Source organism: Hyla sarda, chromosome 13 (genome assembly GCF_029499605.1).
Source record: "Hyla sarda isolate aHylSar1 chromosome 13, aHylSar1.hap1, whole genome shotgun sequence".
NCBI classification, from domain to species: domain Eukaryota; kingdom Metazoa; phylum Chordata; class Amphibia; order Anura; family Hylidae; genus Hyla; species Hyla sarda.
In genome coordinates, this window is record NC_079201.1 from 12,742,285 (window position 1) to 12,764,851 (window position 22,567).

Here is a 22,567-nt window from a genome sequence, read left to right on the forward strand (position 1 = left end):
TCAGATAGATGTCCCAAGTGGGGAGGACCACCGGCAGCAGCATGCCATCAAAAGATTGATATCTTTACAGTTGGATCTGTCACATTATAAACAGTGGAGAAACAGTGCAGTAGGGCCAGTTCGGCAATGTCAGTTCCCATGGCTGTAGACACTATGCTCTGCAGTTCGGAGGAAAGCAGAGTCACCTGCTGTGGACAGGGCTCCCCGATACTAGAGCTACGAGGGAGCGGTGGAATGTGAGTTAAAGAGTTTCTTATTTTTATATGCAGCCTGGGAACAATACGAAATTACCTATTTCCACTAGATAACCCCTTTAACCCCTTACACTGGGGAAGAGCTATAATCCCTGGAAATTACTTATGTCTCAAAATAGAAAAAATGTATAAAATCTAAATTCCATTGTACCACATAGTAACTAGAACCGTAATGACGGTTTTTGCTTTCGAGACCTCTCTTTATGTAAGCAGTAAACTCTTGTTAATGGTTATTTAATTTCTATTTCTCTTTTCTGTATATATGAAATGTTGAGCTCCTTTTATACCATGCACTTTAAATATGTACACCAACTGCCAGCAATTCACATGCATATGTTTTTGTATCAATCCATTTAATATTTAATCATTTTGTTAAAAAAAAAGTTTGGTCCCTGAATGCTTTAAAGAAATATATAGTCTTTAATACAATGTTTAACACTTTTCTGAGTGTGTGTTATGAACCTATCGCCAACAATTTAGTGGAGGCAGGAGTTATCTGGGGCGTACAGGCCGTATTGATTTATGTTCAGTATTCAACCTGAGTGGAAGATGAGTGCATGATAGAGTAGGCAGGAAAAGATTAACTCCTAGCAGTCTCGCCCATGTTTTATGCTGGGGAAGTGTGCATATGACAAATAGGTGACAGCAGTGGGATATTTTTACTTTTATTAGAGCATTAGCTGAGGACCTGGCGTTGCCTAGTCTTCCTGCCATATTGGAACTCTACGGAAAACAGGGAAAGCTGGTTGTAAGTTTGTAGTTAAAGGGCTCACAGTGCCCCTCCAGTTTTCCCAGTCTCCTGAAGAGAATATCTGTCTGATAAGGCTTGCATGCCACCCAGCTTTCCCAGTCTCCTGATTTTGTGATGAAATTCCTCTAGCAGAGAATTTGTGAGGAAATTTTTTTTAATTTGCCTTCTTCAAAAACTAAGAAACAGGTAACGTCCCTTTTAGGCAGGGTTGGCTACTACAATACATGTTGTGTCCAATTATACTACTATTCTGTGTATCCTGGCCTGAGTCTGTTTCCAGGACTACAATTCTGCTTGACCTCATCTGTACCATATTGTCTCTCCTGCTGCCAATCCAAATTGCTACTTTTTTTTGGACTTCACTTCTGCCTCATTTCTGGTACCATTCTGACTCTCCAGTGTACAACCTGGTCTGCTGACTATGTTTACCATCCTGACCCCCCTGATGCCCCACACCAGCACCATCTGGTCTGCTAGGCCAGCTGCTACCCATCATTTACAATAAAGTCCCCATTGGGCTCTTTTTATTTATTTATTAGGTTGTGTTCTATTATAATGAGTCTAAAAGTTGTGTTCTATTTTCATGTGATGATGTGTTTTATTGTGTTGATGCCACAATAGGCTTGTTCTGTTGTGACAATGTTATTATAGTCTGCATCTAATAAGATGAGAGGTATTGTGATAAACACATAATACCTTGTTTTCTTCATTTACAAGCAGTGTTCCATTTTGATGATATCACAATAGTGTTTGTCTGTTTTCCTAAATGGTTCTCTATTTAATAAAGTAGCATTTGTTTATCCTAGGATGTGTTCTATTTTGTGTTCAAGTCCTGATTTCTTTTACAGTCTGTCGCAAGCATACATTGGAATGCCAGCAACAAAGTATGCTGACATATACTGTTGTATACTCGCAGTAGAACTATTAAAAGGAAATCTGTCATCAGCTTGACCTGCACTAACCTGTCGGTACAGACAGGTAGTGCAGGTGACACTGATGACAACCATACTTACCTGATCTTGTTACGTGCTTCAGTTCTCTCGCTATCTTCCTCGGTATCTTACGTTCCGGTCCGACATGGAGCATAGGCGGAGCTTCCTATCATCAGGAAGCTATGGAAGATATGGAGGAAGATTGTGGGAGAACCGGAGCATGGAACAAGATCAGGTAAATATCGTTGTCATCAGTGTCACCTGCACTACCTTTCTGTACCAACAGGTTAGTGCAGATGAAACTGATGACAGGTTTCCTTTAAATCGAATAGACCAAACATGTTCAACTAGTGACTACGTTCCTGAACGTATACTTTGATTTTGCAAGGTCTGCTGTGCTTTTGGGACCGTAAAATAAAAGAATATGTATCTCAAGGTACAGTGCCATTGTAGGTCCCAAATGTTATGTGAAACCAGCCTATAATCTCCATAGGGCTGGTTAGAGAGTCAGCTTATCTGTCCTAGTTAGTGAGTTAGCGTTAAAGAGGGTCTCATAGCCAGCACAGGGTAGGTTCCAGCACAGGACAGTCCTTATTGGGATGACGAATTCACCTAGGTCTTAAGGTTTACAATAGGGATAGTGTAGGGTGTTATAGGCTCACTATGAACACCCCTCAGTTGTCCCATCCTGTGCCACCTACTAAATCACATGTCACATGGGGTACAATTACACAATAAACCCAAAACCCCCAAGGCCACCTCTATATCCTCTTGATGAGGGCATGTTAATGTTTTAAGTTCAGTACCTTCATGCAGCGGAGTACTGCAGCCTCCATTCACCATATACTTAGACTGGTTTTACTTGGGTATTATCTCGTGCTATCATGGGTGCCCGAAGGGGGGGGGGGGGGGTTGGGGGGAAGAACCCCACCCCTTCCCTAGAAAATTGCTTGTCACTCTGTTGAAGACACAGGACAAGTATACTTGTTCTCTGGCTGTCAACAGTGTATGAAACAGGCTCAGGACTTCAGCCTGCTCCATACCCTGCAGGTCACTGCTAATAACTGGCATTGGATATTGCTGTGATCTACAGTACAGAACAAAAGTTTGGAAACACCTTCTCATTCAGAGTTTTCTTTATTTTCATGACTATGAAAATTGTAGATTCACATTGAAGGCATCAAAACTATGAATTAACACATGTGGAATTATAGACATAACAAAAAAGTGTGAAAATATGTCATATTCTAGGTTCTTCAAAGTAGCCACCTTTTGCTTTGATTACTGCTTTGCACACTCTTGGCATTCTCTTGTTGAGATTCAAGAGGTAGTCACCTGAAATGGTTTTCACTTCACAGGTGTGCTGGTGTGGAGGAGGAGGTGTGATGGTGTGGTGGGCTTTGCTGGTGACACTGTTGAGGATTTATTCAAAATTGAAGGCATACTGAACCAGCATGTCTACCACAGCATCTTGCAGCGGCTGCTATTCCATCCGGTTTGCGTTTAGTTGGACCATAATTTATTTTTCAACAGGACAATGACCCCAAACACACCTCCAGGCTGTGTAAGGGCTATTTGACCAAGAAGGAGAGTGATGGGGTGCTGCGCCAGATGACCTGGCCTCCACAGTCACCAGACCTGAACCCAATTGAGATGGTTTGGGGTGAGCTGGACCGCAGAGTGAAGGCAAAAGGGCCAACAAGTGCTAAGCATCTCTGGGAACTCCTTCAAGACTGTTGGAAGACCATTTCAGGTGACTACCTCTTGAAGCTTATCAAGAGAATGCCAAGAGTGTGCAAAGCAGTAATCAAAGCAAAAGGTGGCTAGAACCTAGAATATGACATTTTGTCACATTTTTTTGCTATGTATATAATTCCACATGTGTTGATTCATAGTTTTGATGCCTTCAGTGTGAATCTACAATTTTCATAGTCATGAAAATAAAGAAAACTCTGAATGAGAAGGTGTCTCCAAACTTTTGGTCTGTACTGTAGTTATTTTAACTGTTTAAATGCTAATACATTGGAGGAGTTGCAATAATATAGGATTATGCATGGCCAACAGTAGTTTATGACGTGCCAGTGTGTGTCACAGTCTATTTTGGATGATGAGCCCTGTTTGTTTGCCATGTGCATGCACAGAATGACTTCCAGACCTCGGAGATCACCACATCACACCAGTGAGTGCTTAGCAGGTTAGTCCTATCATATTACAATATTGCACTAAGTTTAATAAGTTGTGATGTAATCATTATATCTACTAACAGTCCATAGCATATACCATCCTATGCGGAGCATGGACAACATTAAAATGATGCCCCCATTACCCACAGGGGTACTGGGCTTTTTACACAGCTTACTTTAAACCTAACTTGCATGGTTAGGGGAAAAAATGAATAATAAAGAACAGCTTTGATGTGCCAAGAGATAGTATTTTATAATTTTTTAATAGCCAGTGCTAAGCGATTTCATGGCAATATTTATTATAAAGAAAAGTAAAAGCTCAAATTCCTGTAATGTTTACCTTGTAGTTCCTTAAAGAAGAAATTCTGATAACTTTGGAGGTACTTTACAATAGTACGTTGTCATTAGGGAGTCCTTTTTCATTCAAACAATCGTATATTATTGATAGAAAGCAAAGTAATCAACTGTCGTTCAATAGAGACAAGTAAATAAGTTGTGCGGAGAGCATACATAATGCCGCGAATATCAGAAAGAATGGCAAATAGAGTCTTTAAATCCGCAGAGTATCCAAGTGTTCAATTGGAATTACTGAAAAGAATAAGATTGAATACATTTCTCATGATATCCGACACAATACTGATAACAATAAGCAAAGATCTTTAAACAAAAACAAATACAACAAAAAGAACAACCCAACCTTTAGGTCAATGTTAAGTGGGAGCCTAGATGTGCTGAGAGTCTCTAAATATCTGTGTTATATATTACTGGTATCCAAACATTTGGAAATTTGTAGCTGATGCCAAAACTGGAGATTAAGAGTACGTTCACATGTACAGGATCCTGAGCAGATTTGATGCGCAAGATTTGTAACTGCCGATTAGAAGCTGTGCTCAGTCATTTAGTTTACACTGAAACCTGCAGCAGAAAATCTGCATACGCGCGAATGTACCCTAAAGGAGTATTCTAACTTCTGACGTAGGTAAAAAAAAAAAAAAAAAAAAACATCGAAATTCTGCAGTAGCATGTAGCATTGCTTACTTGTCTACCAAAAATCTGTTGCAGAACATCTCACAGCAGATTATGGCACAATCAGTGAGCTTGCAGCACCTGCTGTATTCATTTCCTGTCTGCTTCTCTGTCTGTGGCATTTTTCAACATAAGGCAACATGCTGTAAACACACCTCATTCTTCCTAAATGTCCTATTAAAGATGTATATGAATATGTGTATATGACAGCGGGTGAGGCTAGAGTTTAGCGACAAGATCCAGCCAAGCCAACTGAGAAAGCAGTGGTGTTGATGATGTGTTGTCTTGGAAAAGATGGGGAAGCTGGGGAGCTGCTGAGACAACACCACCCTGACAATAACAGGACTACATAACTTCCTGTCAGGAGAGTTGGAGGAGCCGGAAGCTGCTAAGACAACTCCATACTGACAATGAGTGGACTACATAACTTCCTGTCAGGAGTGAATGACGCAAAAGGACACTGAAGCCAGAAAAATTTGTGATAACGCTATATAAGTTATATATCTTGGGTTGAAAGTTTTATTTAAATACAAGTTTTTGATACTGGAGGGTGGAAAATGAAAACTTTTTTTTTTTAAATTGCAAATTTTGTGAAATTTTTCAGGACATTTTCTATGTTGATATTTTATTTCCTTGTACAGCAGTACAGAGTTAAACAAGGCCAGCCAGTCAGATTATAAGGGAGCTTGCTGTACATATCTTTGAGAGCTCTGTTCTGTCATGGGTTTATTGCTAATTTCACTCTTGTCATTGCAATGGGTGAAAGCCACAAAAGAAATTCCACCGCAAAATTTATATGTTACACGTGCTGAATTTGTTGCAGATTTGATGGCCATTTTCACAGAACAAATTTCAACCGGCTGACACAAAAATAGAGTATCATATTTCTTCCATATTTCTTCTTATAGTATTCTACTGAAAACAATCAGTGACAGATGATTCTTTAAGAATATGTTCTCTCTTTGTATAAACAAAAAGCTTGGTCAATAAAGTTCACATTTCAGCAACATTGTGTAAATCAATAGAACAAGCAAATATAAGAAATTCGGTAATATATCCTATCAGAGAAACATGCTTTTACAAGGCTGTTTTTCTTCTCACCCCCTTAGTTTACATCTGTTCATCACTAAGTAAAATATGTATTCAGTAGTGTGAAGACAGGTTTTTAGCTGCACTGAGATCAGGTTACACTGCCCATAGAAGTCTGTAGAAAGGAGGGTAAGGGAAGGAGTGAAGAGAGGTAGAGCAAGTGCAGGCACACAGACACAGGCTCGGCAGGCTTAGGGCTTGTTCACACTACAGAATTTAGCAAGGAAATTTTACCCACAAAATGATGAAGAATAGGCTTTCATTTCCATGGAAATAAGCAATGAAAATTAAAGTCCTATTACATTAAAGGAAAAATGACAGAACCTTTGCTCATATATTGATGTCACTGCTAAATAGAAGTTGTAATGGAATAAATGATACGTTTGTTATGTAGATGTGCTGTGCCTTATGGTAATTTGGCCATCGGTGCACTGGGGAGTAACTTGGGCAGCCAGAGCACCCCCTTGTTTACCCAGAATCCCCTCCTGCAGCTGCGCCTGACCAACATGCCTGATCCGCCTCTCAGCAGTGACATAGAGCTATGGCCATTGCAGTAAAATGACCGTTCTGCCGAGACAACAACTTTAAGTGGCATAGCATTGCATCATTGCTTAAACTCCTTTTGTCCAAGAAAAGTAAGTAGCAATGCATAGAGAATTGTTGCTTACTAAAGAGGACCGGGGACTCCTGTCTTTCTCCAGTCCAGCAAATGTAGATTGTCAGCTGCAATTCATACATCACCCCCGCTTACACCTGGGCAGCAATTAATTGAATGTGAACTGGGAAGTGAGGCATATAGTGTATGCCTTCATTCAGCTTTCCCTCAACCCTGACCAATCTCAGCTACCAAAAACTAGTCCCATAGCATGATGCTGTCCCTACTATGCTTCACTGTGGGGATGGTATTGGGCAGGTAATGAGCAGTGCCTGGTTGCCTCCAGAGATGATGCATAGAATTGAGACCAAAAAGTTCAATCTTGGTTGCATCAGACCATACAATCTTGTTTCTTACAGTCTTAAAAGTCCTTAAGGTGCTTTTAGGAAAACTTTCATGTTCTCTTAACTGAAGAGAGGCTTCTTTTTGGCCATAAAACCCCAAGTGCAGTGCTGCAGTGATGGTTGACCTTCTGTAGGTTTCTCCCATTTAAGCACAGGATCTTTGAGCTCAGCCAGAGTGACCATTGGGTTCTTTTTTACCTATTTTACCAATTCCCTGATTACTTAGCCTAGTGTAGCACCCAGCTCTAAGAAGAGTCCTGGTTGATGCTAACCAAACACAACATAACAAAATGTGAAAAACGTGAAAGGGTCTGAAGGCTTTAATATTGCATCAGCCATATCATTTTGAACTCTCAAAAAAACATCATTCATCTGCAACACATCTTCTCCCTATGTAATATGGGTTATGGGCCTTCGAACAATGTCAGCAAAGGGTCAATTTAAATTACAATACTATATTTCAAAGTGGAAGATTTGTCCTGTCAATGAAATCTGTGATCAGAGATGTTAACAAAACCTTTAATCCCTTTCTGACCAATGCTGTACAGTTATGGAATGGATTAGGTGATGGAGTATAGAGCGGCTCAGAAGCCAAGCCTGTGCCATACCCCTTGGGTGTCAGCTGCTATCTGCAGCTGACACTCCCCGGTAATGACCAACATTGCAGATCGCTCAGATAGCAGTCATTAACTGATCTAGATGGAACAATCAATAGCGGCATTTAAACAGTATTTTGGTCATTGGTGATACAGTGGGACCAACCAGCACCCCTGTAATGTATGCAGCCCAAGGCCTTTGCTGATCTATGGCAGGCTGTACTTGCAGAGCACTGATCGCATAGATCAATTTGTTATATGTGCATTGCATCAACCTATGTAAGAAATGGAACAATTGCTTAAAAAAGTTCCCTAGGGGGACTAAAAGAAGTAAAAAAAAAATTTACATAAAAAAAAAAAAATGTATTTTAAAAATCCCAATCCTAATAAAAAATGAAATCGCTCCTTTTCCAGTAAAAAAAACAACAAAAACCACACACGTAGAATCGTCTGAACTATTAAATGATCACACTCCTGATCTTACCCGGTCAACAGCGTGAGCGCACACAAAAAACACAAGCTCCAAAATTGCTGACTTCTGGTCACATCACATCCCTGAAAAAAATCTGAATATAAAGTAATTGTCACGATGCCGGCTGGCAGGTAGTGGATCCTCTGTGCCAGAGAGGGATTGGCGTGGACCGTGCTAGTGGACCGGTTCTAAGTCACTACTGGTTTTCACCAGAGCCCGCCGCAAAGCGGGATGGTCTTGCTGCGGCGGTAGTGACCAGGTCGTATCCACTAGCAACGGCTCACCTCTCAGGCTGCTGAAGATAGGCGCGGTACAAGGGAGTAGACAGAAGCAAGGTCGGACGTAGCAGAAGGTCGGGGCAGGCAGCAAGGATCGTAGTCAGGGGCAACGGCAGGAGGTCTGGAACACAGGCTAGGAACACACAAGGAAACGCTTTCACTGGCACAATGGCAACAAGATCCGGCAAGGAAGTGCAGGGGAAGTGAGGTGATATAGGGAAGTGCACAGGTGAAAACACTAATTGGAATCACTGCGCCAATCAGCGGCGCAGTGGCCCTTTAAATCGCAAAGACCCGGCGCGCGCGCGCCCTAGGGAGCAGGGCCGCGCGCGCCGGGACAGGACCGAGGGAGAGCGAGTCAGGTACGGGAGCCGGGGTGCGCATCGCGAGCGGGCGCTACCCGCATCGCAAATCGCATCCCGGCTGGAAGCGGAATCGCAGCGCCCCGGGTCAGTGGATCTGACCGGAGCGCTGCAGCGGGGAGAGTGTAGCGAGCGCTCCGGGGAGGAGCGGGGACCCGGAGCGCTCGGCGTAACAGTACCCCCCCCCCTTGGGTCTCCCCCTCTTCTTAGAGCCTGAGAACCTGAGGAGCAGACTTTTGTCTAGGATGTTGTCCTCAGGTTCCCAGGATCTCTCTTCAGGACCACAACCCTCCCAGTCCACTAAAAAAAAAGTTTTCCCTCTGACCTTTTTAGAGGCTAAGATCTCTTTGACAGAGAAGATGTCCGAGGAGCCGGAAACAGGAGTGGGAGGAACAGATTTGGGAGAAAAACGGTTGAGGATGAGTGGTTTAAGAAGAGAGACGTGAAAGGCATTAGGGATACGAAGAGAAGGAGGAAGAAGAAGTTTGTAAGAGACAGGATTAATTTGACACAAAACTTTGAAAGGACCAAGATAGCGTGGTCCCAACTTGTAGCTAGGGACACGGAAGCGGACATATTTAGCGGAGAGCCATACCTTGTCTCCAGGGAAAAAAACGGGAGGAGCTCTTCTTTTCTTATCTGCGAACTTCTTCATGCGTGATGAAGCCTGTAAGAGAGAATTTTGGGTCTCTCTCCATATGATGGAAAGGTCACGAGAAATTTCATCCACAGCGGGTAGACCAGAGGGCAAGGGGGTAGGGAGGGGGGGAAGAGGGTGACGGCCGTACACCACGAAAAATGGGGATTTGGAGGAAGATTCAGAGACTCTGAAGTTATACGAGAATTCGGCCCATGGAAGGAGATCTGCCCAGTCATCCTGGCGGGAGGAAACAAAATGTCGCAAATAATCACCCAAGACCTGGTTAATTCTTTCTACTTGTCCATTGGACTGGGGATGATATGCAGAAGAAAAATTTAATTTAATCTTGAGTTGTTTACAGAGAGCCCTCCAGAATTTAGACACGAATTGGACACCTCTATCCGAGACGATCTGCGTAGGCAACCCGTGAAGACGAAAAATGTGTACAAAAAATTGTTTAGCCAACTGAGGCGCTGAAGGAAGACCAGGAAGAGGGATGAAATGTGCCATTTTGGAGAATCGATCAACGACCACCCAAATAACAGTGTTGCCACGGGAAGGGGGTAAATCAGTAATAAAATCCATACCAATCAGAGACCAAGGCTGTTCGGGGACAGGCAGGGGATGAAGAAAACCAGCGGGCTTCTGGCGAGGAGTCTTATCCCGGGCACAGATAGTGCAGGCTCGCACAAAGTCCACAACATCCGTCTCCAGAGTCGGCCACCAATAGAAGCGGGAGATGAGTTGCAGAGATTTCTTGATGCCCACATGACCTGCGAGATGGGAGGAGTGACCCCATTTGAGGATTCCGAGGCGTTGGCGTGGAGAAACAAAGGTCTTTCCTGGAGGAGTTTGCCTGATGAAGGCAGGAGAAGTGGAGATCAGGCAGTCAGGTGGAATGATGTGTTGCGGAGAGAGTTCAACTTCTGAGGCATCCGAGGAACGAGAGAGAGCATCGGCCCTAATGTTCTTATCGGCAGGACGAAAGTGAATCTCAAAATTAAACCGGGCAAAGAACAGAGACCACCGGGCCTGGCGAGGATTCAGCCGTTGGGCAGACTGGAGGTAGGAGAGGTTCTTGTGGTCGGTGTAAATAATAACTGGAAATCTTGATCCCTCCAGCAGATGCCTCCATTCCTCAAGTGCTAATTTAATGGCTAGAAGCTCTCGATCCCCGATGGAGTAGTTCCTCTCCGCCGGAGAGAAGGTCCTAGAAAAAAAACCACAAGTGACGGCATGCCCGGAAGAATTTTTCTGTAGAAGAACAGCTCCAGCTCCCACTGAGGAGGCATCAACCTCCAGTAGGAAGGGTTTGGAAGGGTCAGGTCTGGAGAGCACGGGAGCCGAAGAAAAGGCAGACTTGAGTCGTTTAAAGGCGTCTTCCGCTTGAGGAGGCCAGGACTTGGGATCGGCATTTTTTTTGGTTAAAGCCACGATAGGAGCCACAAGGGTAGAAAAATGTGGAATAAATTGCCTGTAATAATTGGCGAACCCCAAAAAGCGTTGGATAGCACGGAGTCCGGAGGGGCGTGGCCAATCTAAGACGGCAGAGAGTTTGTCTGGATCCATTTGTAGTCCCTGGCCAGAGACCAAATATCCTAGAAAAGGAAGAGATTGGCATTCAAACAGACATTTCTCAATTTTAGCATAGAGTTGATTGTCACGAAGTCTCTGAAGAACCATACGGACATGCTGGCGGTGTTCTTCTAGATTGGCCGAAAAAATTAGGATATCATCCAGATATACAACAACACAGGAGTATAACAGATCACGAAAAATTTCATTAACAAAGTCTTGGAAGACAGCAGGGGCGTTGCACAGGCCAAAGGGCATGACCAGATACTCAAAGTGTCCATCTCTGGTGTTAAATGCTGTTTTCCACTCATCCCCCTCTCTGATGCGGATGAGGTTATAGGCGCCTCTTAAGTCCAATTTAGTAAAGATGTGGGCACCTTGGAGGCGATCAAAGAGTTCAGAGATGAGGGGTAGGGGGTAGCGGTTCTTAACCGTGATTTTATTAAGACCGCGGTAGTCAATGCAAGGACGTAGGGAGCCATCTTTTTTGGACACAAAGAAAAATCCGGCTCCGGCAGGAGAGGAGGATTTACGGATAAAGCCCTTTTTTAAATTTTCCTGGACGTATTCAGACATGGCAAGAGTCTCTGGGGCAGAGAGAGGATAAATTCTGCCCCGGGGTGGAGTAGTGCCCGGGAGGAGGTCGATAGGACAATCATAAGGCCTGTGAGGAGGTAGAGTCTCCGCTTGTTTTTTGCAGAAAACATCCGCGAAGTCCATATAGGCCTTAGGGAGACCGGTTACTGGAGGAACCACAGAGTCACGGCAAGGGTTACTGGGAACCGGTTTTAGACAGTCCTTGGAACAAGAGGGCCCCCAACTCTTGATCTCCCCAGTGGACCAATCCAGGGTTGGGGAATGAAGTTGAAGCCAGGGAAGTCCAAGGAGAATTTCCGAGGTGCAATTGGGGAGGACCAAAAGTTCAATCCTCTCGTGATGAGATCCGATGCTCATTAGAAGGGGCTCCGTGCGGAAACGTATGGTACAGTCCAATCTTTCATTGTTTACACAATTGATGTAAAGGGGTCTGGCGAGACTGGTCACTGGGATGTTGAACCTGTTGACGAGAGAGGCCAAAATAAAATTTCCTGCAGATCCAGAGTCCAAGAAGGCCACAGTAGAGAAGGAGAAGGCAGAGGCAGACATCCGCACAGGCACAGTAAGACGTGGAGAAGCAGAGTAGACATCAAGGATTGTCTCACCTTTGTGCGGAGTCAGCGTACGTCTTTCCAGGCGGGGAGGACGGATAGGACAATCCCTCAGGAAGTGTTCGGTACTAGCACAGTACAGGCAGAGGTTCTCCATGCGGCGTCGTGTCCTCTCTTGAGGTTTCAGGCGAGACCGGTCGACCTGCATAGCCTCCACGGCGGGAGGCACAGGAACAGATTGCAGGGGACCAGAGGAGAGAGGAGCCGAGGAGAAGAAACGCCTCGTGCGAACAGAGTCCATATCTTGGCGGAGCTCCTGACGCCTTTCGGAAAAACGCATGTCAATGCGAGTGGCTAGGTGAATAAGTTCATGAAGATTAGCAGGCATTTCTCGTGCGGCCAGAACATCTTTAATGTTGCTGGATAGGCCTTTTTTAAAGGTCGCGCAGAGGGCCTCATTGTTCCAGGATAATTCTGAAGCAAGAGTACGGAATTGTACGGCATACTCGCCAACGGAAGAATTACCCTGGACCAGGTTCAACAGGGCAGTCTCAGCAGAAGAGGCTCGGGCAGGTTCCTCAAAGACACTTCGGATTTCCGAGAAGAAGGAGTGTACGGAGGCAGTGACGGGGTCATTGCGGTCCCAGAGCGGTGTGGCCCAAGACAGGGCTTTTCCAGACAGAAGGCTGACTACGAAAGCCACCTTAGACCTTTCAGTGGGAAACAGGTCCGACATCATCTCCAGATGCAGGGAACATTGGGAAAGAAAGCCACGGCAAAACTTAGAGTCCCCATCAAATTTATCCGGCAAGGATAGGCGTAGACCAGGAGCGGCCACTCGCTGCGGAGGAGGTGCAGGAGCTGGCGGAGGAGATGACTGCTGAAGCTGTGGTAGTAACTGCTGTAGCATAACGGTCAGTTGAGACAGCTGTTGGCCTTGTTGCGCTATCTGTTGTGACTGCTGGGCGACCACCGTGGTGAGGTCAGCGACAACTGGCAGAGGAACTTCAGCGGGATCCATGGCCGGATCTACTGTCACGATGCCGGCTGGCAGGTAGTGGATCCTCTGTGCCAGAGAGGGATTGGCGTGGACCGTGCTAGTGGACCGGTTCTAAGTCACTACTGGTTTTCACCAGAGCCCGCCGCAAAGCGGGATGGTCTTGCTGCGGCGGTAGTGACCAGGTCGTATCCACTAGCAACGGCTCACCTCTCAGGCTGCTGAAGATAGGCGCGGTACAAGGGAGTAGACAGAAGCAAGGTCGGACGTAGCAGAAGGTCGGGGCAGGCAGCAAGGATCGTAGTCAGGGGCAACGGCAGGAGGTCTGGAACACAGGCTAGGAACACACAAGGAAACGCTTTCACTGGCACAATGGCAACAAGATCCGGCAAGGAAGTGCAGGGGAAGTGAGGTGATATAGGGAAGTGCACAGGTGAAAACACTAATTGGAATCACTGCGCCAATCAGCGGCGCAGTGGCCCTTTAAATCGCAAAGACCCGGCGCGCGCGCGCCCTAGGGAGCGGGGCCGCGCGCGCCGGGACAGGACCGAGGGAGAGCGAGTCAGGTACGGGAGCCGGGGTGCGCATCGCGAGCGGGCGCTACCCGCATCGCGAATCGCATCCCGGCTGGAAGCGGAATCGCAGCGCCCCGGGTCAGTGGATCTGACCGGAGCGCTGCAGCGGGGAGAGTGTAGCGAGCGCTCCGGGGAGGAGCGGGGACCCGGAGCGCTCGGCGTAACAGTAATAAAAAGGTCACATGTATGCAAAAGTGGTAGAAAAAACTAAAAATTATCTAAATTTAGTATCGTTGGAATCATACTGACACGTAGGATAAGTATAGCATGGCAGTTTAACCATATGGTGAAAAAAATATGAATTGCCCAACAAAATTGTTATTTTTTTAATTAAATTTTTTATTTTTTTGCCCTACAAAGAAATTTTTTCTGGCCCGTATTACTTTTCAGGCAAAAAAGCCTTACGTCTTAGAAGGCGAGGAGGAACGAAAACATAACTTAAAGATTGAAATTTGGGGGTTCAGGTAGGGTTATTTGGAGCAGTTTTGGTTTCATGGGTTCATGTGTCTTGTTCAGTTCCTTTTAATGATTGATAATATAGCAAGACGGGTGAAAAAAGTCACAAATTCAGTTTTAATCCCTTCAGGACATAGAGGTAATAAGGATTTACAGTGAATCTCATTGAATTATGCTTAAGTAATGTATCTCCTGACACCTTTACACAGGTAAATCAGATTTGGTGACGTCCACATTTTGTTGTGGAGGGTCTAGGGAACAATAAAGCCTTTATATACGAAATGGTGAAATACTGGATGCTTTTACATTTACATCACAAACAGTTTCCCAAACCTTCAGTCATTCATCACCATTTATCTACAACACAATTCACCCTAATACATGAGGAGTGTATTGAAAAGCAAGTGGACGTAAAGGAATTGTAGCTGGTGAATGAAGGCATCAAGCAAGTCTCTCGTAATCCTTTGAGAGATACCCTCCAAGTAGATAACACTATATTGGTGACAGCTCCACAAAAAGACGACAAGCCGCTGAAGAGCAGGTGAAGACCCAGATAGAAAAGGAAGAAAGATAACCATTAATTCTCTATATGAGCCTTAATGGAACACTACAGGAAAAAAAAACTACTGTAATGCATTATGCCTATTGCAGGTCCTTAGAGGGTAGTGCAGCATTCAGACATTTAAAGATAAATCCAAAGATAAAATTCCTGCATTGGTTTATCAGTTTACTTTCAGTTATGCATTTTATATACCTCCAGTTTGTTATAATATAATACTTCAAAAATAAAAATAAAAGAGGCACTTTAAAGGGTACCTCTCATCAAATAAACTTTTGATATATTTTAGATTAATGAATGTTGAATAACTTTCCAATAGCATGTTAATGAAAAATATGCTTCTTTCTATTGTATTTTTCCCGATCAGTCCTGTCAGCAAGCATTTCTGACTCATGCTGGAGTCCTAAACACTCAGAGCTGCCAGCGTGCTTTGTTCACAGCCAAACAGGCTGTGCACAAAGCAGGCTGGCAGCTCTGAGTGTTCTCCTTTGTGAACAAAGCAGACTGGCAGCTCGTAGTGTTCTCCTTTGTGAACAAAGCAGACTGGCAGCTTGTAGTGTTTAGGACTCCAGCATGAGTCTGAAATGCTTGCTGCCAGGACTGGTAGGGAGACCCCTAGTGGTCATTTCTTCAAAGTGGAAAATTAAATAGAAAGAAGCATATTTTTTTAATAACATGCAATTGTAAAGTTATTCTGCATACATTAATCTATAATATATCAAAAGTTTTTTTGATGAGAGGTACCCTTTAAGAAAAATATTAGATCTTTATTACAGTACAAAAATGTTAAAAAAAACAAAAGGACATACAGAACATACAAGTACCCCCCAAGACACTCCACAAAAAAAAAAAACTGTACACAATAAAACACAAGAACTCCCTGGATAAAAGGTACACCTGTATGTCAGTGAGATAACAGATTTGTTGTATCGTGTCGATGATATTCAATTGGAGAGGGAGCTTCTTCTTGTTGCGTGTTGTATATTGAATCGCAGTATACCAGCATTTGACTTACTGATGGATTAACAGCATTCCAATTTCTCTTGTGTGTCAGTGATATGAAACCTGAGTTTTCGAATTTGCACTGTCGCACAATTTTTTGGAATTCAATGGGTCCCTCTACCAACAACTCTAGGGCACAGCTATGGGGCGACATGTGTGCCCTTGTATACCAATTTTTTCTAGTGCTGTGGGAGAGGGTGTCCTGTTTTGGGCACTTCTTCATGTTTTGGCAGGGTAATGCCAATCAATTAAGGGCATTTATTGAGAAGTTGAACAACAACAAGAGAAATATTAAAGCAGCACATACTTTTGACGTCACGAATTTGACTGGACATTATTTTAAGGAAAGATTCACATGGCCGCATTCAAACTCACATGTATTGCAGTAAAACCTCAGTCGACTCCTATTTACGTGCCTCCTCTTTTCACCCTGGGCACATTTTTGAAGCCATACTGATGGGACGGTACCGTATTTTTCGCCGCACTTTTTCTTCCCCAAAACTGGGGGGAGTTGGTGCGTCTTATACGGCAAATACACATTAAAACCTGTCCTATCGCGGCTGTCCCTGTGGCCATCAACAGCCGGGACCCGCCGCTAATACAGGACATAACCGATCGCGGTGATGCCCTGTATTAACCCTTCAGACACGGCGATCAAAGCTGACTGCCGCGTCTGAAGCGAAAGTGACACTGACCCGGCTGCTCAGTCAGGCTGTTCGGGACCGCCGTGGGACCCGAACAGCTTACAGGACACCGGGAGGGACTTTACCTGCCTCCTCGGTGTCTGCTCCATGCCGGGATCCCCTGCATGGCCGTCGCTCTCCTCCGTCGTCATCACGTCGTCACGCACGCCGTCCCGTCATCCAATAGGAGCGGCGCGCGTAGCAGCATGCGTAGCGACGTGATGGCAGCGACGGAGAGCAAGGATACTGGGCAGCAGAGACGTTCCGGAGCGACGGGGACACCCTGGGGATGCGGCGACAGCGATGGAGGGCGACATCCAGGGCAGCGGTGACGGGTTCGGAGCGGCGGGGACATGTATTACCTCTTCTACCAGTGGTCTACAACCTGCGGACCTCCAGATGTTGTAAAACTACAACTCCTGGCATGCCCGGACAGCCAACGGTTGAAGGTTCAGAATCTTTTTTTTCTAGATTTTCATCCTTTAAAATTGGGTGCGTCTTATATGCCGGAGCGTCTTATATGGCGAAAAATACGGTATTTTAGAGCGCAGAGGCTCAGCAATAAATACATAAGAAAAGCATACAACAAGAAAAGCATACAGGCAAAAATGACAGAAGGATGGACTGACTTTACTGCAGTCTAAAGTAGATCAAGTATCAGAAGACATCATGAGACGTGATACCAATTTTTATAAACAATGGTAACCAATTTAACAATGTTTAGCCACGTTTTGACCAATTTTCATGAGCGATCTGATCATCCCGCAATATATTCCTTCAAACCCTGCAGTGACAGCAAGACGAAAACCTTAGAGACCTGCTCGTACAAAGTGTGTACCATATATACTAGAGTATAAGCCGACCCGAATATAAGCTGAGGCCCCTAATTTCACCCCAAAAACCCCAAAATTGACTTGACTATAAGCCTAGGGTGGGAAATACATCATCCCCCCATTTCATCATCCCCCCCCCTGTCCTCATCCAGACCCCCGACATCATCCAGACCCACGTTCATGCACGTCTCTGTGAGTCGTCGTCAAGGCAACGTCACTAGTCCGGGGCAGGCCCGGAGCGCGGAGAAGAGGGCCCCCCCCCGGTGAAAATGGACAGCCCGGAACGACTAACGCTCCCCACCGGACGGTCCCTGCAGCATAGATGGCCCGGACCAGCTCACCCTTCCTTCCCACCGAGGGGAGGTGAGTAGAAAATCAAAGGGGGGGTCTGGATGATGACGAAGGCTGCAGTGGTCTTCAACCTGTGGACCTTCAGAGGCTTCAAAACTTCAACTCCCAGCATGCCCGGACAGCCGATGGCTGTCCGGGCATGCTGGGAGTTGTAGTTTTGTAACATCTGGAGGTCCGCAGGTCCGCAACATCTGGAGGTCCGCAGGTAGAAGGGATTGACAGGCGGAGAGTTCACTCGAGTATAAGCCGAGGGGGGCGTTTTCAGCACAAAAAAACGTGCTGAAATCTCGGCTTATACTCGAGTATATACGGTACATACCCTGCAAACCTAATGATCAGTTTCAATCAAAAGTGGGTCAGTTTCCCATGTAAGCACTGCGTAGTGTGCCCAAACATGTTGCAAACACAGGATTTCAGTGATTACTCCGGGACAAAAACATATACCATCCCCCACGATATTACATGTACCCCTTGAATAGTTGTACATTGTTGAATAATTGTATAATTTGCATGTTTTAGTGTACAATTTTAAACACAAGTACATGTTCTGAACTATAGGATACAATCTATTGGTCTTATTTGAATAAATAGTGAAAAATGAAATACACTATGTATAAGGTTTTTTCCTCTTTTCATGCTTGGCCTGAGATTTGTTTCAGTATTAAGGTACATTTCTGAAGAAGTGTCTTTAATTAGGTCCCCATCAGATATTTCTGTCTTGTCTATTTCCTTATCCTCTATTACGACACTGGAAATCCCTTCAATAAACAGAAATTGTGCTTATTATCTGTTGCGTACACAAAGGCCACGTAGTCCGCAGTGCTTTACAGGGATATAATTTTCTTTCTCAAGTTTGATATTTAAAATGTAGCTAAAAAACTATTGTGCCATTTGACTAACAGGGGTGGCCAAAAAAACTCTAGACACAGCTGATGTGTCCCATGTATTCCCTGCACTGGTTCCTGTGCACACGGCAGCCTATCTATCCTTGTGTAAGGTGCTTTCCTGAGGAAGGGTCCTGTTCGGACCGGAAACGCGTTGTTTCAGTGCAATAAAATATCGTTTGGACTAGAAATTGTGTCCAACTGTCTATTTTGGAGAACCAGCGCCAAGAAAAAGCTCAAGTTTTAATTCCTGTATTGCCTTCCAACCGGACTAGCCGAGGCTGCAGGCTCCGTATCTCAGTTTAGATGTCTTCTGAGGTGTTATGCTCTGAGCGCAACACCATCTGGTAAGTGGTTTTCCATCTACCTCCTGCATATTACTGTGACATACTTCACCAGGGGCGCGTATCGCTCTTTTCTTTTTCTTCTACATATCTATCCTTGTGAGAATGGTAGGAGGGAGAAGAAAAGAGGGTTATCTTCATACAAAATGAAGGTTGCAGCAGCACTCTTGGTCAAGAAAGGGAGGCTCTTAGTACACTTTTTGATTAATACTTGTCCCCCATTCACCACGCACAAGTGGTATCACTTTGGATGGGACCCTAACACACTCATTCTACTCACTTCTGCCGGGCAAATAGTCTCTGACTGGGAGACCTGCAGGATCCACTATCAATTTAAAAACCTCCTGTGAACGAGGAGAGGTGCACGGCTATAGAAGGTGCTACTCCCCCTAACATACATAGCGGAAAAAAAGAAAAATAGCCAGCACAAATACATAATACACGGGTGCACACTGCTGTGACAAATACAAAACATACAAAATGAAGACTGCAGCAGCACTCTTGGTCAAACAATTGAGGATCTTAGCGCAAATCACTTCACAGCAAAACATGTCCCTCATCTACCACACGGCTATAATCGGAGCAGACCTGTCCCTATACCATGCATAGTAATGTATCTGCTTCAAGGGTAAAGAGCCTGGATGGCAGACACTCTCTTCTAGAAGAGTCTCAATGAATTCCAATTAAATATTGCAGGTTTCGGCAACTAATCGAACAAAAAGGAAAACTCTTCATATCTCTGTCGGAAATGTGAGGCATACAGAGGTATGGTACAGGCCAGAGAAACACTTGTTGATCCAGCATTCAGAGGCTACAATATAACTTCTGTTTTATCATATCACAAGAATGAAAGCAAATTGTCAAACAGGGGCTCCACTACATGTCAAGGCATTCAAGTTTGCAAAGCTCTCTCCCTCATGCTCATTAACCTTAGCCCTCAGACTCAGAGGTGCAATTAAAGGGGTACTCCGCTGCTTAGCGTTTGGAACAAACTGTTCCGAACGCTGGTGTCAGGATCTCGTTACGTCATAGCCCCGCCCCTCATGATGTCACGCCACACCCCCTCAATGCAAGTCTATGGGAGGGGGCATGACGGCTGTTTGTTCCAAACGCTGAGCAGCGGAGTACCCCTTTAAGGCATTTACTCAAAAATCACCACCCATCCAGGTAAGTATAATTTACTTTACATGCCGAATGCACACAAATTCAAGAAAATATAATGAAACATAAAATGTAAATGTAATAAATGTATTGGAGTAAAAGAAACAGTCAGAGCACTCACCATGGATCCTGCTGTAAAGTTTATTGACGATGGATAAACTTGAACATGTACAAAGAAGCCCCGTGCAGTCAGCGGAACTAAGAGGTCAGGAGCTTGCACCCGGGCGACAGGTGCTGTTTCACGCTGGTAGGTGTTTCCTCAGGCCCCCGGTGTGGAGGGCAGCGCTGGGTGTCTGATTTTTTTCTGTGGATAATAAAATGTAAATGTGTCTGGATAAAAACATAACATGCCGATGTATACTAAATACATTCACATAATCATGTAATGGAAAGTGTATGTACACAAACAGGATATATATAGGGAAAATATATCACAAAGCAAACAGGCTACACGAAGACTGTCAGTAAAACTCCCCTGCAATGGACCAGTGGAATGTACTTAAAGGGGTACTCCCGTGGAAAAATATTTTTTTTAAATAAACTGGTGCCAAAAAGTTAAATGGATTTGTAAATCACTTCTATTAAAAAATCTTAATCCTTCCAGTACTTTTTAGGGGCTGTATACTGAAGAGAAATCCAAAAAGAAATGCATTTCCTGTGATGTCCTGACCACAGAGCTCTCTGCTGACCTCTGCTGTCCATTTTAGGAACTGGAGAAAATCCCCATAGCAAACATATGCCTCTCTGGACAGTTCCTAAAATGGACAGCAGAGGTCAGCAGAGAGCACTGTGGTCAGGACATCACAGGAAATGCATTTCTTTTTGGATTTCTCTTTAGTATACAGCCCCTAAAAAGTACTGGAAGGATTAAGATTTTTTCATAGAAGTGATTTACAAATCTGTTTAACTTTCTGGCACGTTGTTTAAAAAAAAAAGTTTTCCACGGGAGTACCCTTTAAAATGTGTTGTTGTTTAGAGGAGACCATGTACTCCAAATAAAAGATAAATTTTAGCCTCTAAAGAACTCCGACTCAACCAATCTCTTTATGGACTAAAGATGGTGGGTTACAGATGCGATGCACGATAAGCTTGAGGGGGTGGCAACTAACTGGTGAGCTGGCAATCATATTTCTATAGTTTAGGCCCCATGTACTTCTAATGCAGCCCTTCTATGGCTCTGAAGGCTGGCTACAAACTGGAGCTTTAAAGGGGTACTACGCTGTTCCAAACTGTTCCGAACACTGGAGCCGGGAGCTGGTGATGTCATAGCCCCACCCCCTCAATGCAAGTCTATTGAAGGGGGCGTGACAGCCGCCACACCCCCTCCCATAGACTTGCCTCGAGGGGGCGGGGTGTGACATCATGAGGGGGCAGGGCTATGACGTCACGTGCTCCCTACGCCGGCTCCAGTGTTCGGAACAGTTTGTTCCAAACACTGAGCAGCGGAGTACCCCTTTAATATAATCGTGTGTATGAGCTCTGTGACAACTTGAGGGTAACTCGCTCACGAGGATGGCCATCTCCAGGGTCTGACATGGTTGGCACATTACACATTTCAGTTCAAACACAGCAATGTTCCTTTCGAACTGGCTTCATTCTTCATCCACAGTAACAGATATCACTGTGCACATTACACAAAACACAAGCCTGTTCGGAGTAAGGGGCAGCATCCCTTAGGGTGCTTTCACACCACGTTTTGTACTTACGGTTCCCGAATACGGTTGGGAGGAGGGGGGGGGCGGTGCTTAATCGCGGCACCCGCACTCAGCCGTATTCGGGGAACCGTATTTAATGCATGTCTATGAGCCGACCGGAGTGAACCGTAGCCTCCGGTCGGCTGCGTTTTCGGTTTCCCGACCGCAGGCAAAAACGTGGTCAACCGCATACGGCCGAAAACACAAAACGTGGTGTGAAAGCGCCCTTACTATTATTTTAAGCTTCCTGCTCAATATTGTACACTTCTCACCAGACTTGTAACTCCTGGCCTCTCACACTGGTAGCCCTCACACAGGAGACTCTGACTGAAGACCCTAATAGATCCGTAGCAGGTGGTTCCTTCTGAGCACAATCATCTCCAGGCTGAAAATGAATAAAGCTGAAGTGAAAATGGCTCTTTTCTCCCCAACTCCAACATCCAGCTCTTGTTTTGTGATTTTAGAGCAAACCTTTTATTCTCGATTTCAGTGGCATATCCATGCCACTCCAGCAGCCATTTTGTCACAGCTCTCGCAAGCGTAAAATACACTTTTGTACCTATTTTATGGGCAAATGTCCTGGCACTAGTTTGGGTCATTAGACCTGTTTTCAGGCTGGGAATTGGGCTGTAATATAGGAAGAGATGCCCCAATATTATGCTTGTGATAATCTGGCCTTACTTTGTGAAGAGGAAGTATGAAACAAAACATAACTGAGACTTG

The 22,567-nt window shown here is 44.8% G+C and overlaps 1 long non-coding RNA gene across 1 annotated transcript; it reads right to left on the minus strand.

The window, feature by feature from the left end:
- Positions 1-5,220: 5,220 nt before the first annotated feature.
- LOC130297479 (uncharacterized) lies at positions 5,221-22,220 on the minus strand. The gene is made up of 3 exons (XR_008849558.1): positions 22,117-22,220; positions 20,272-20,454; positions 5,221-6,106 (listed from the first exon to the last, which is right to left on the minus strand). It is a non-coding gene; the product is annotated as an uncharacterized LOC130297479 (long non-coding RNA).
- Between the last annotated feature and the right edge of the window lie 347 nt (positions 22,221-22,567).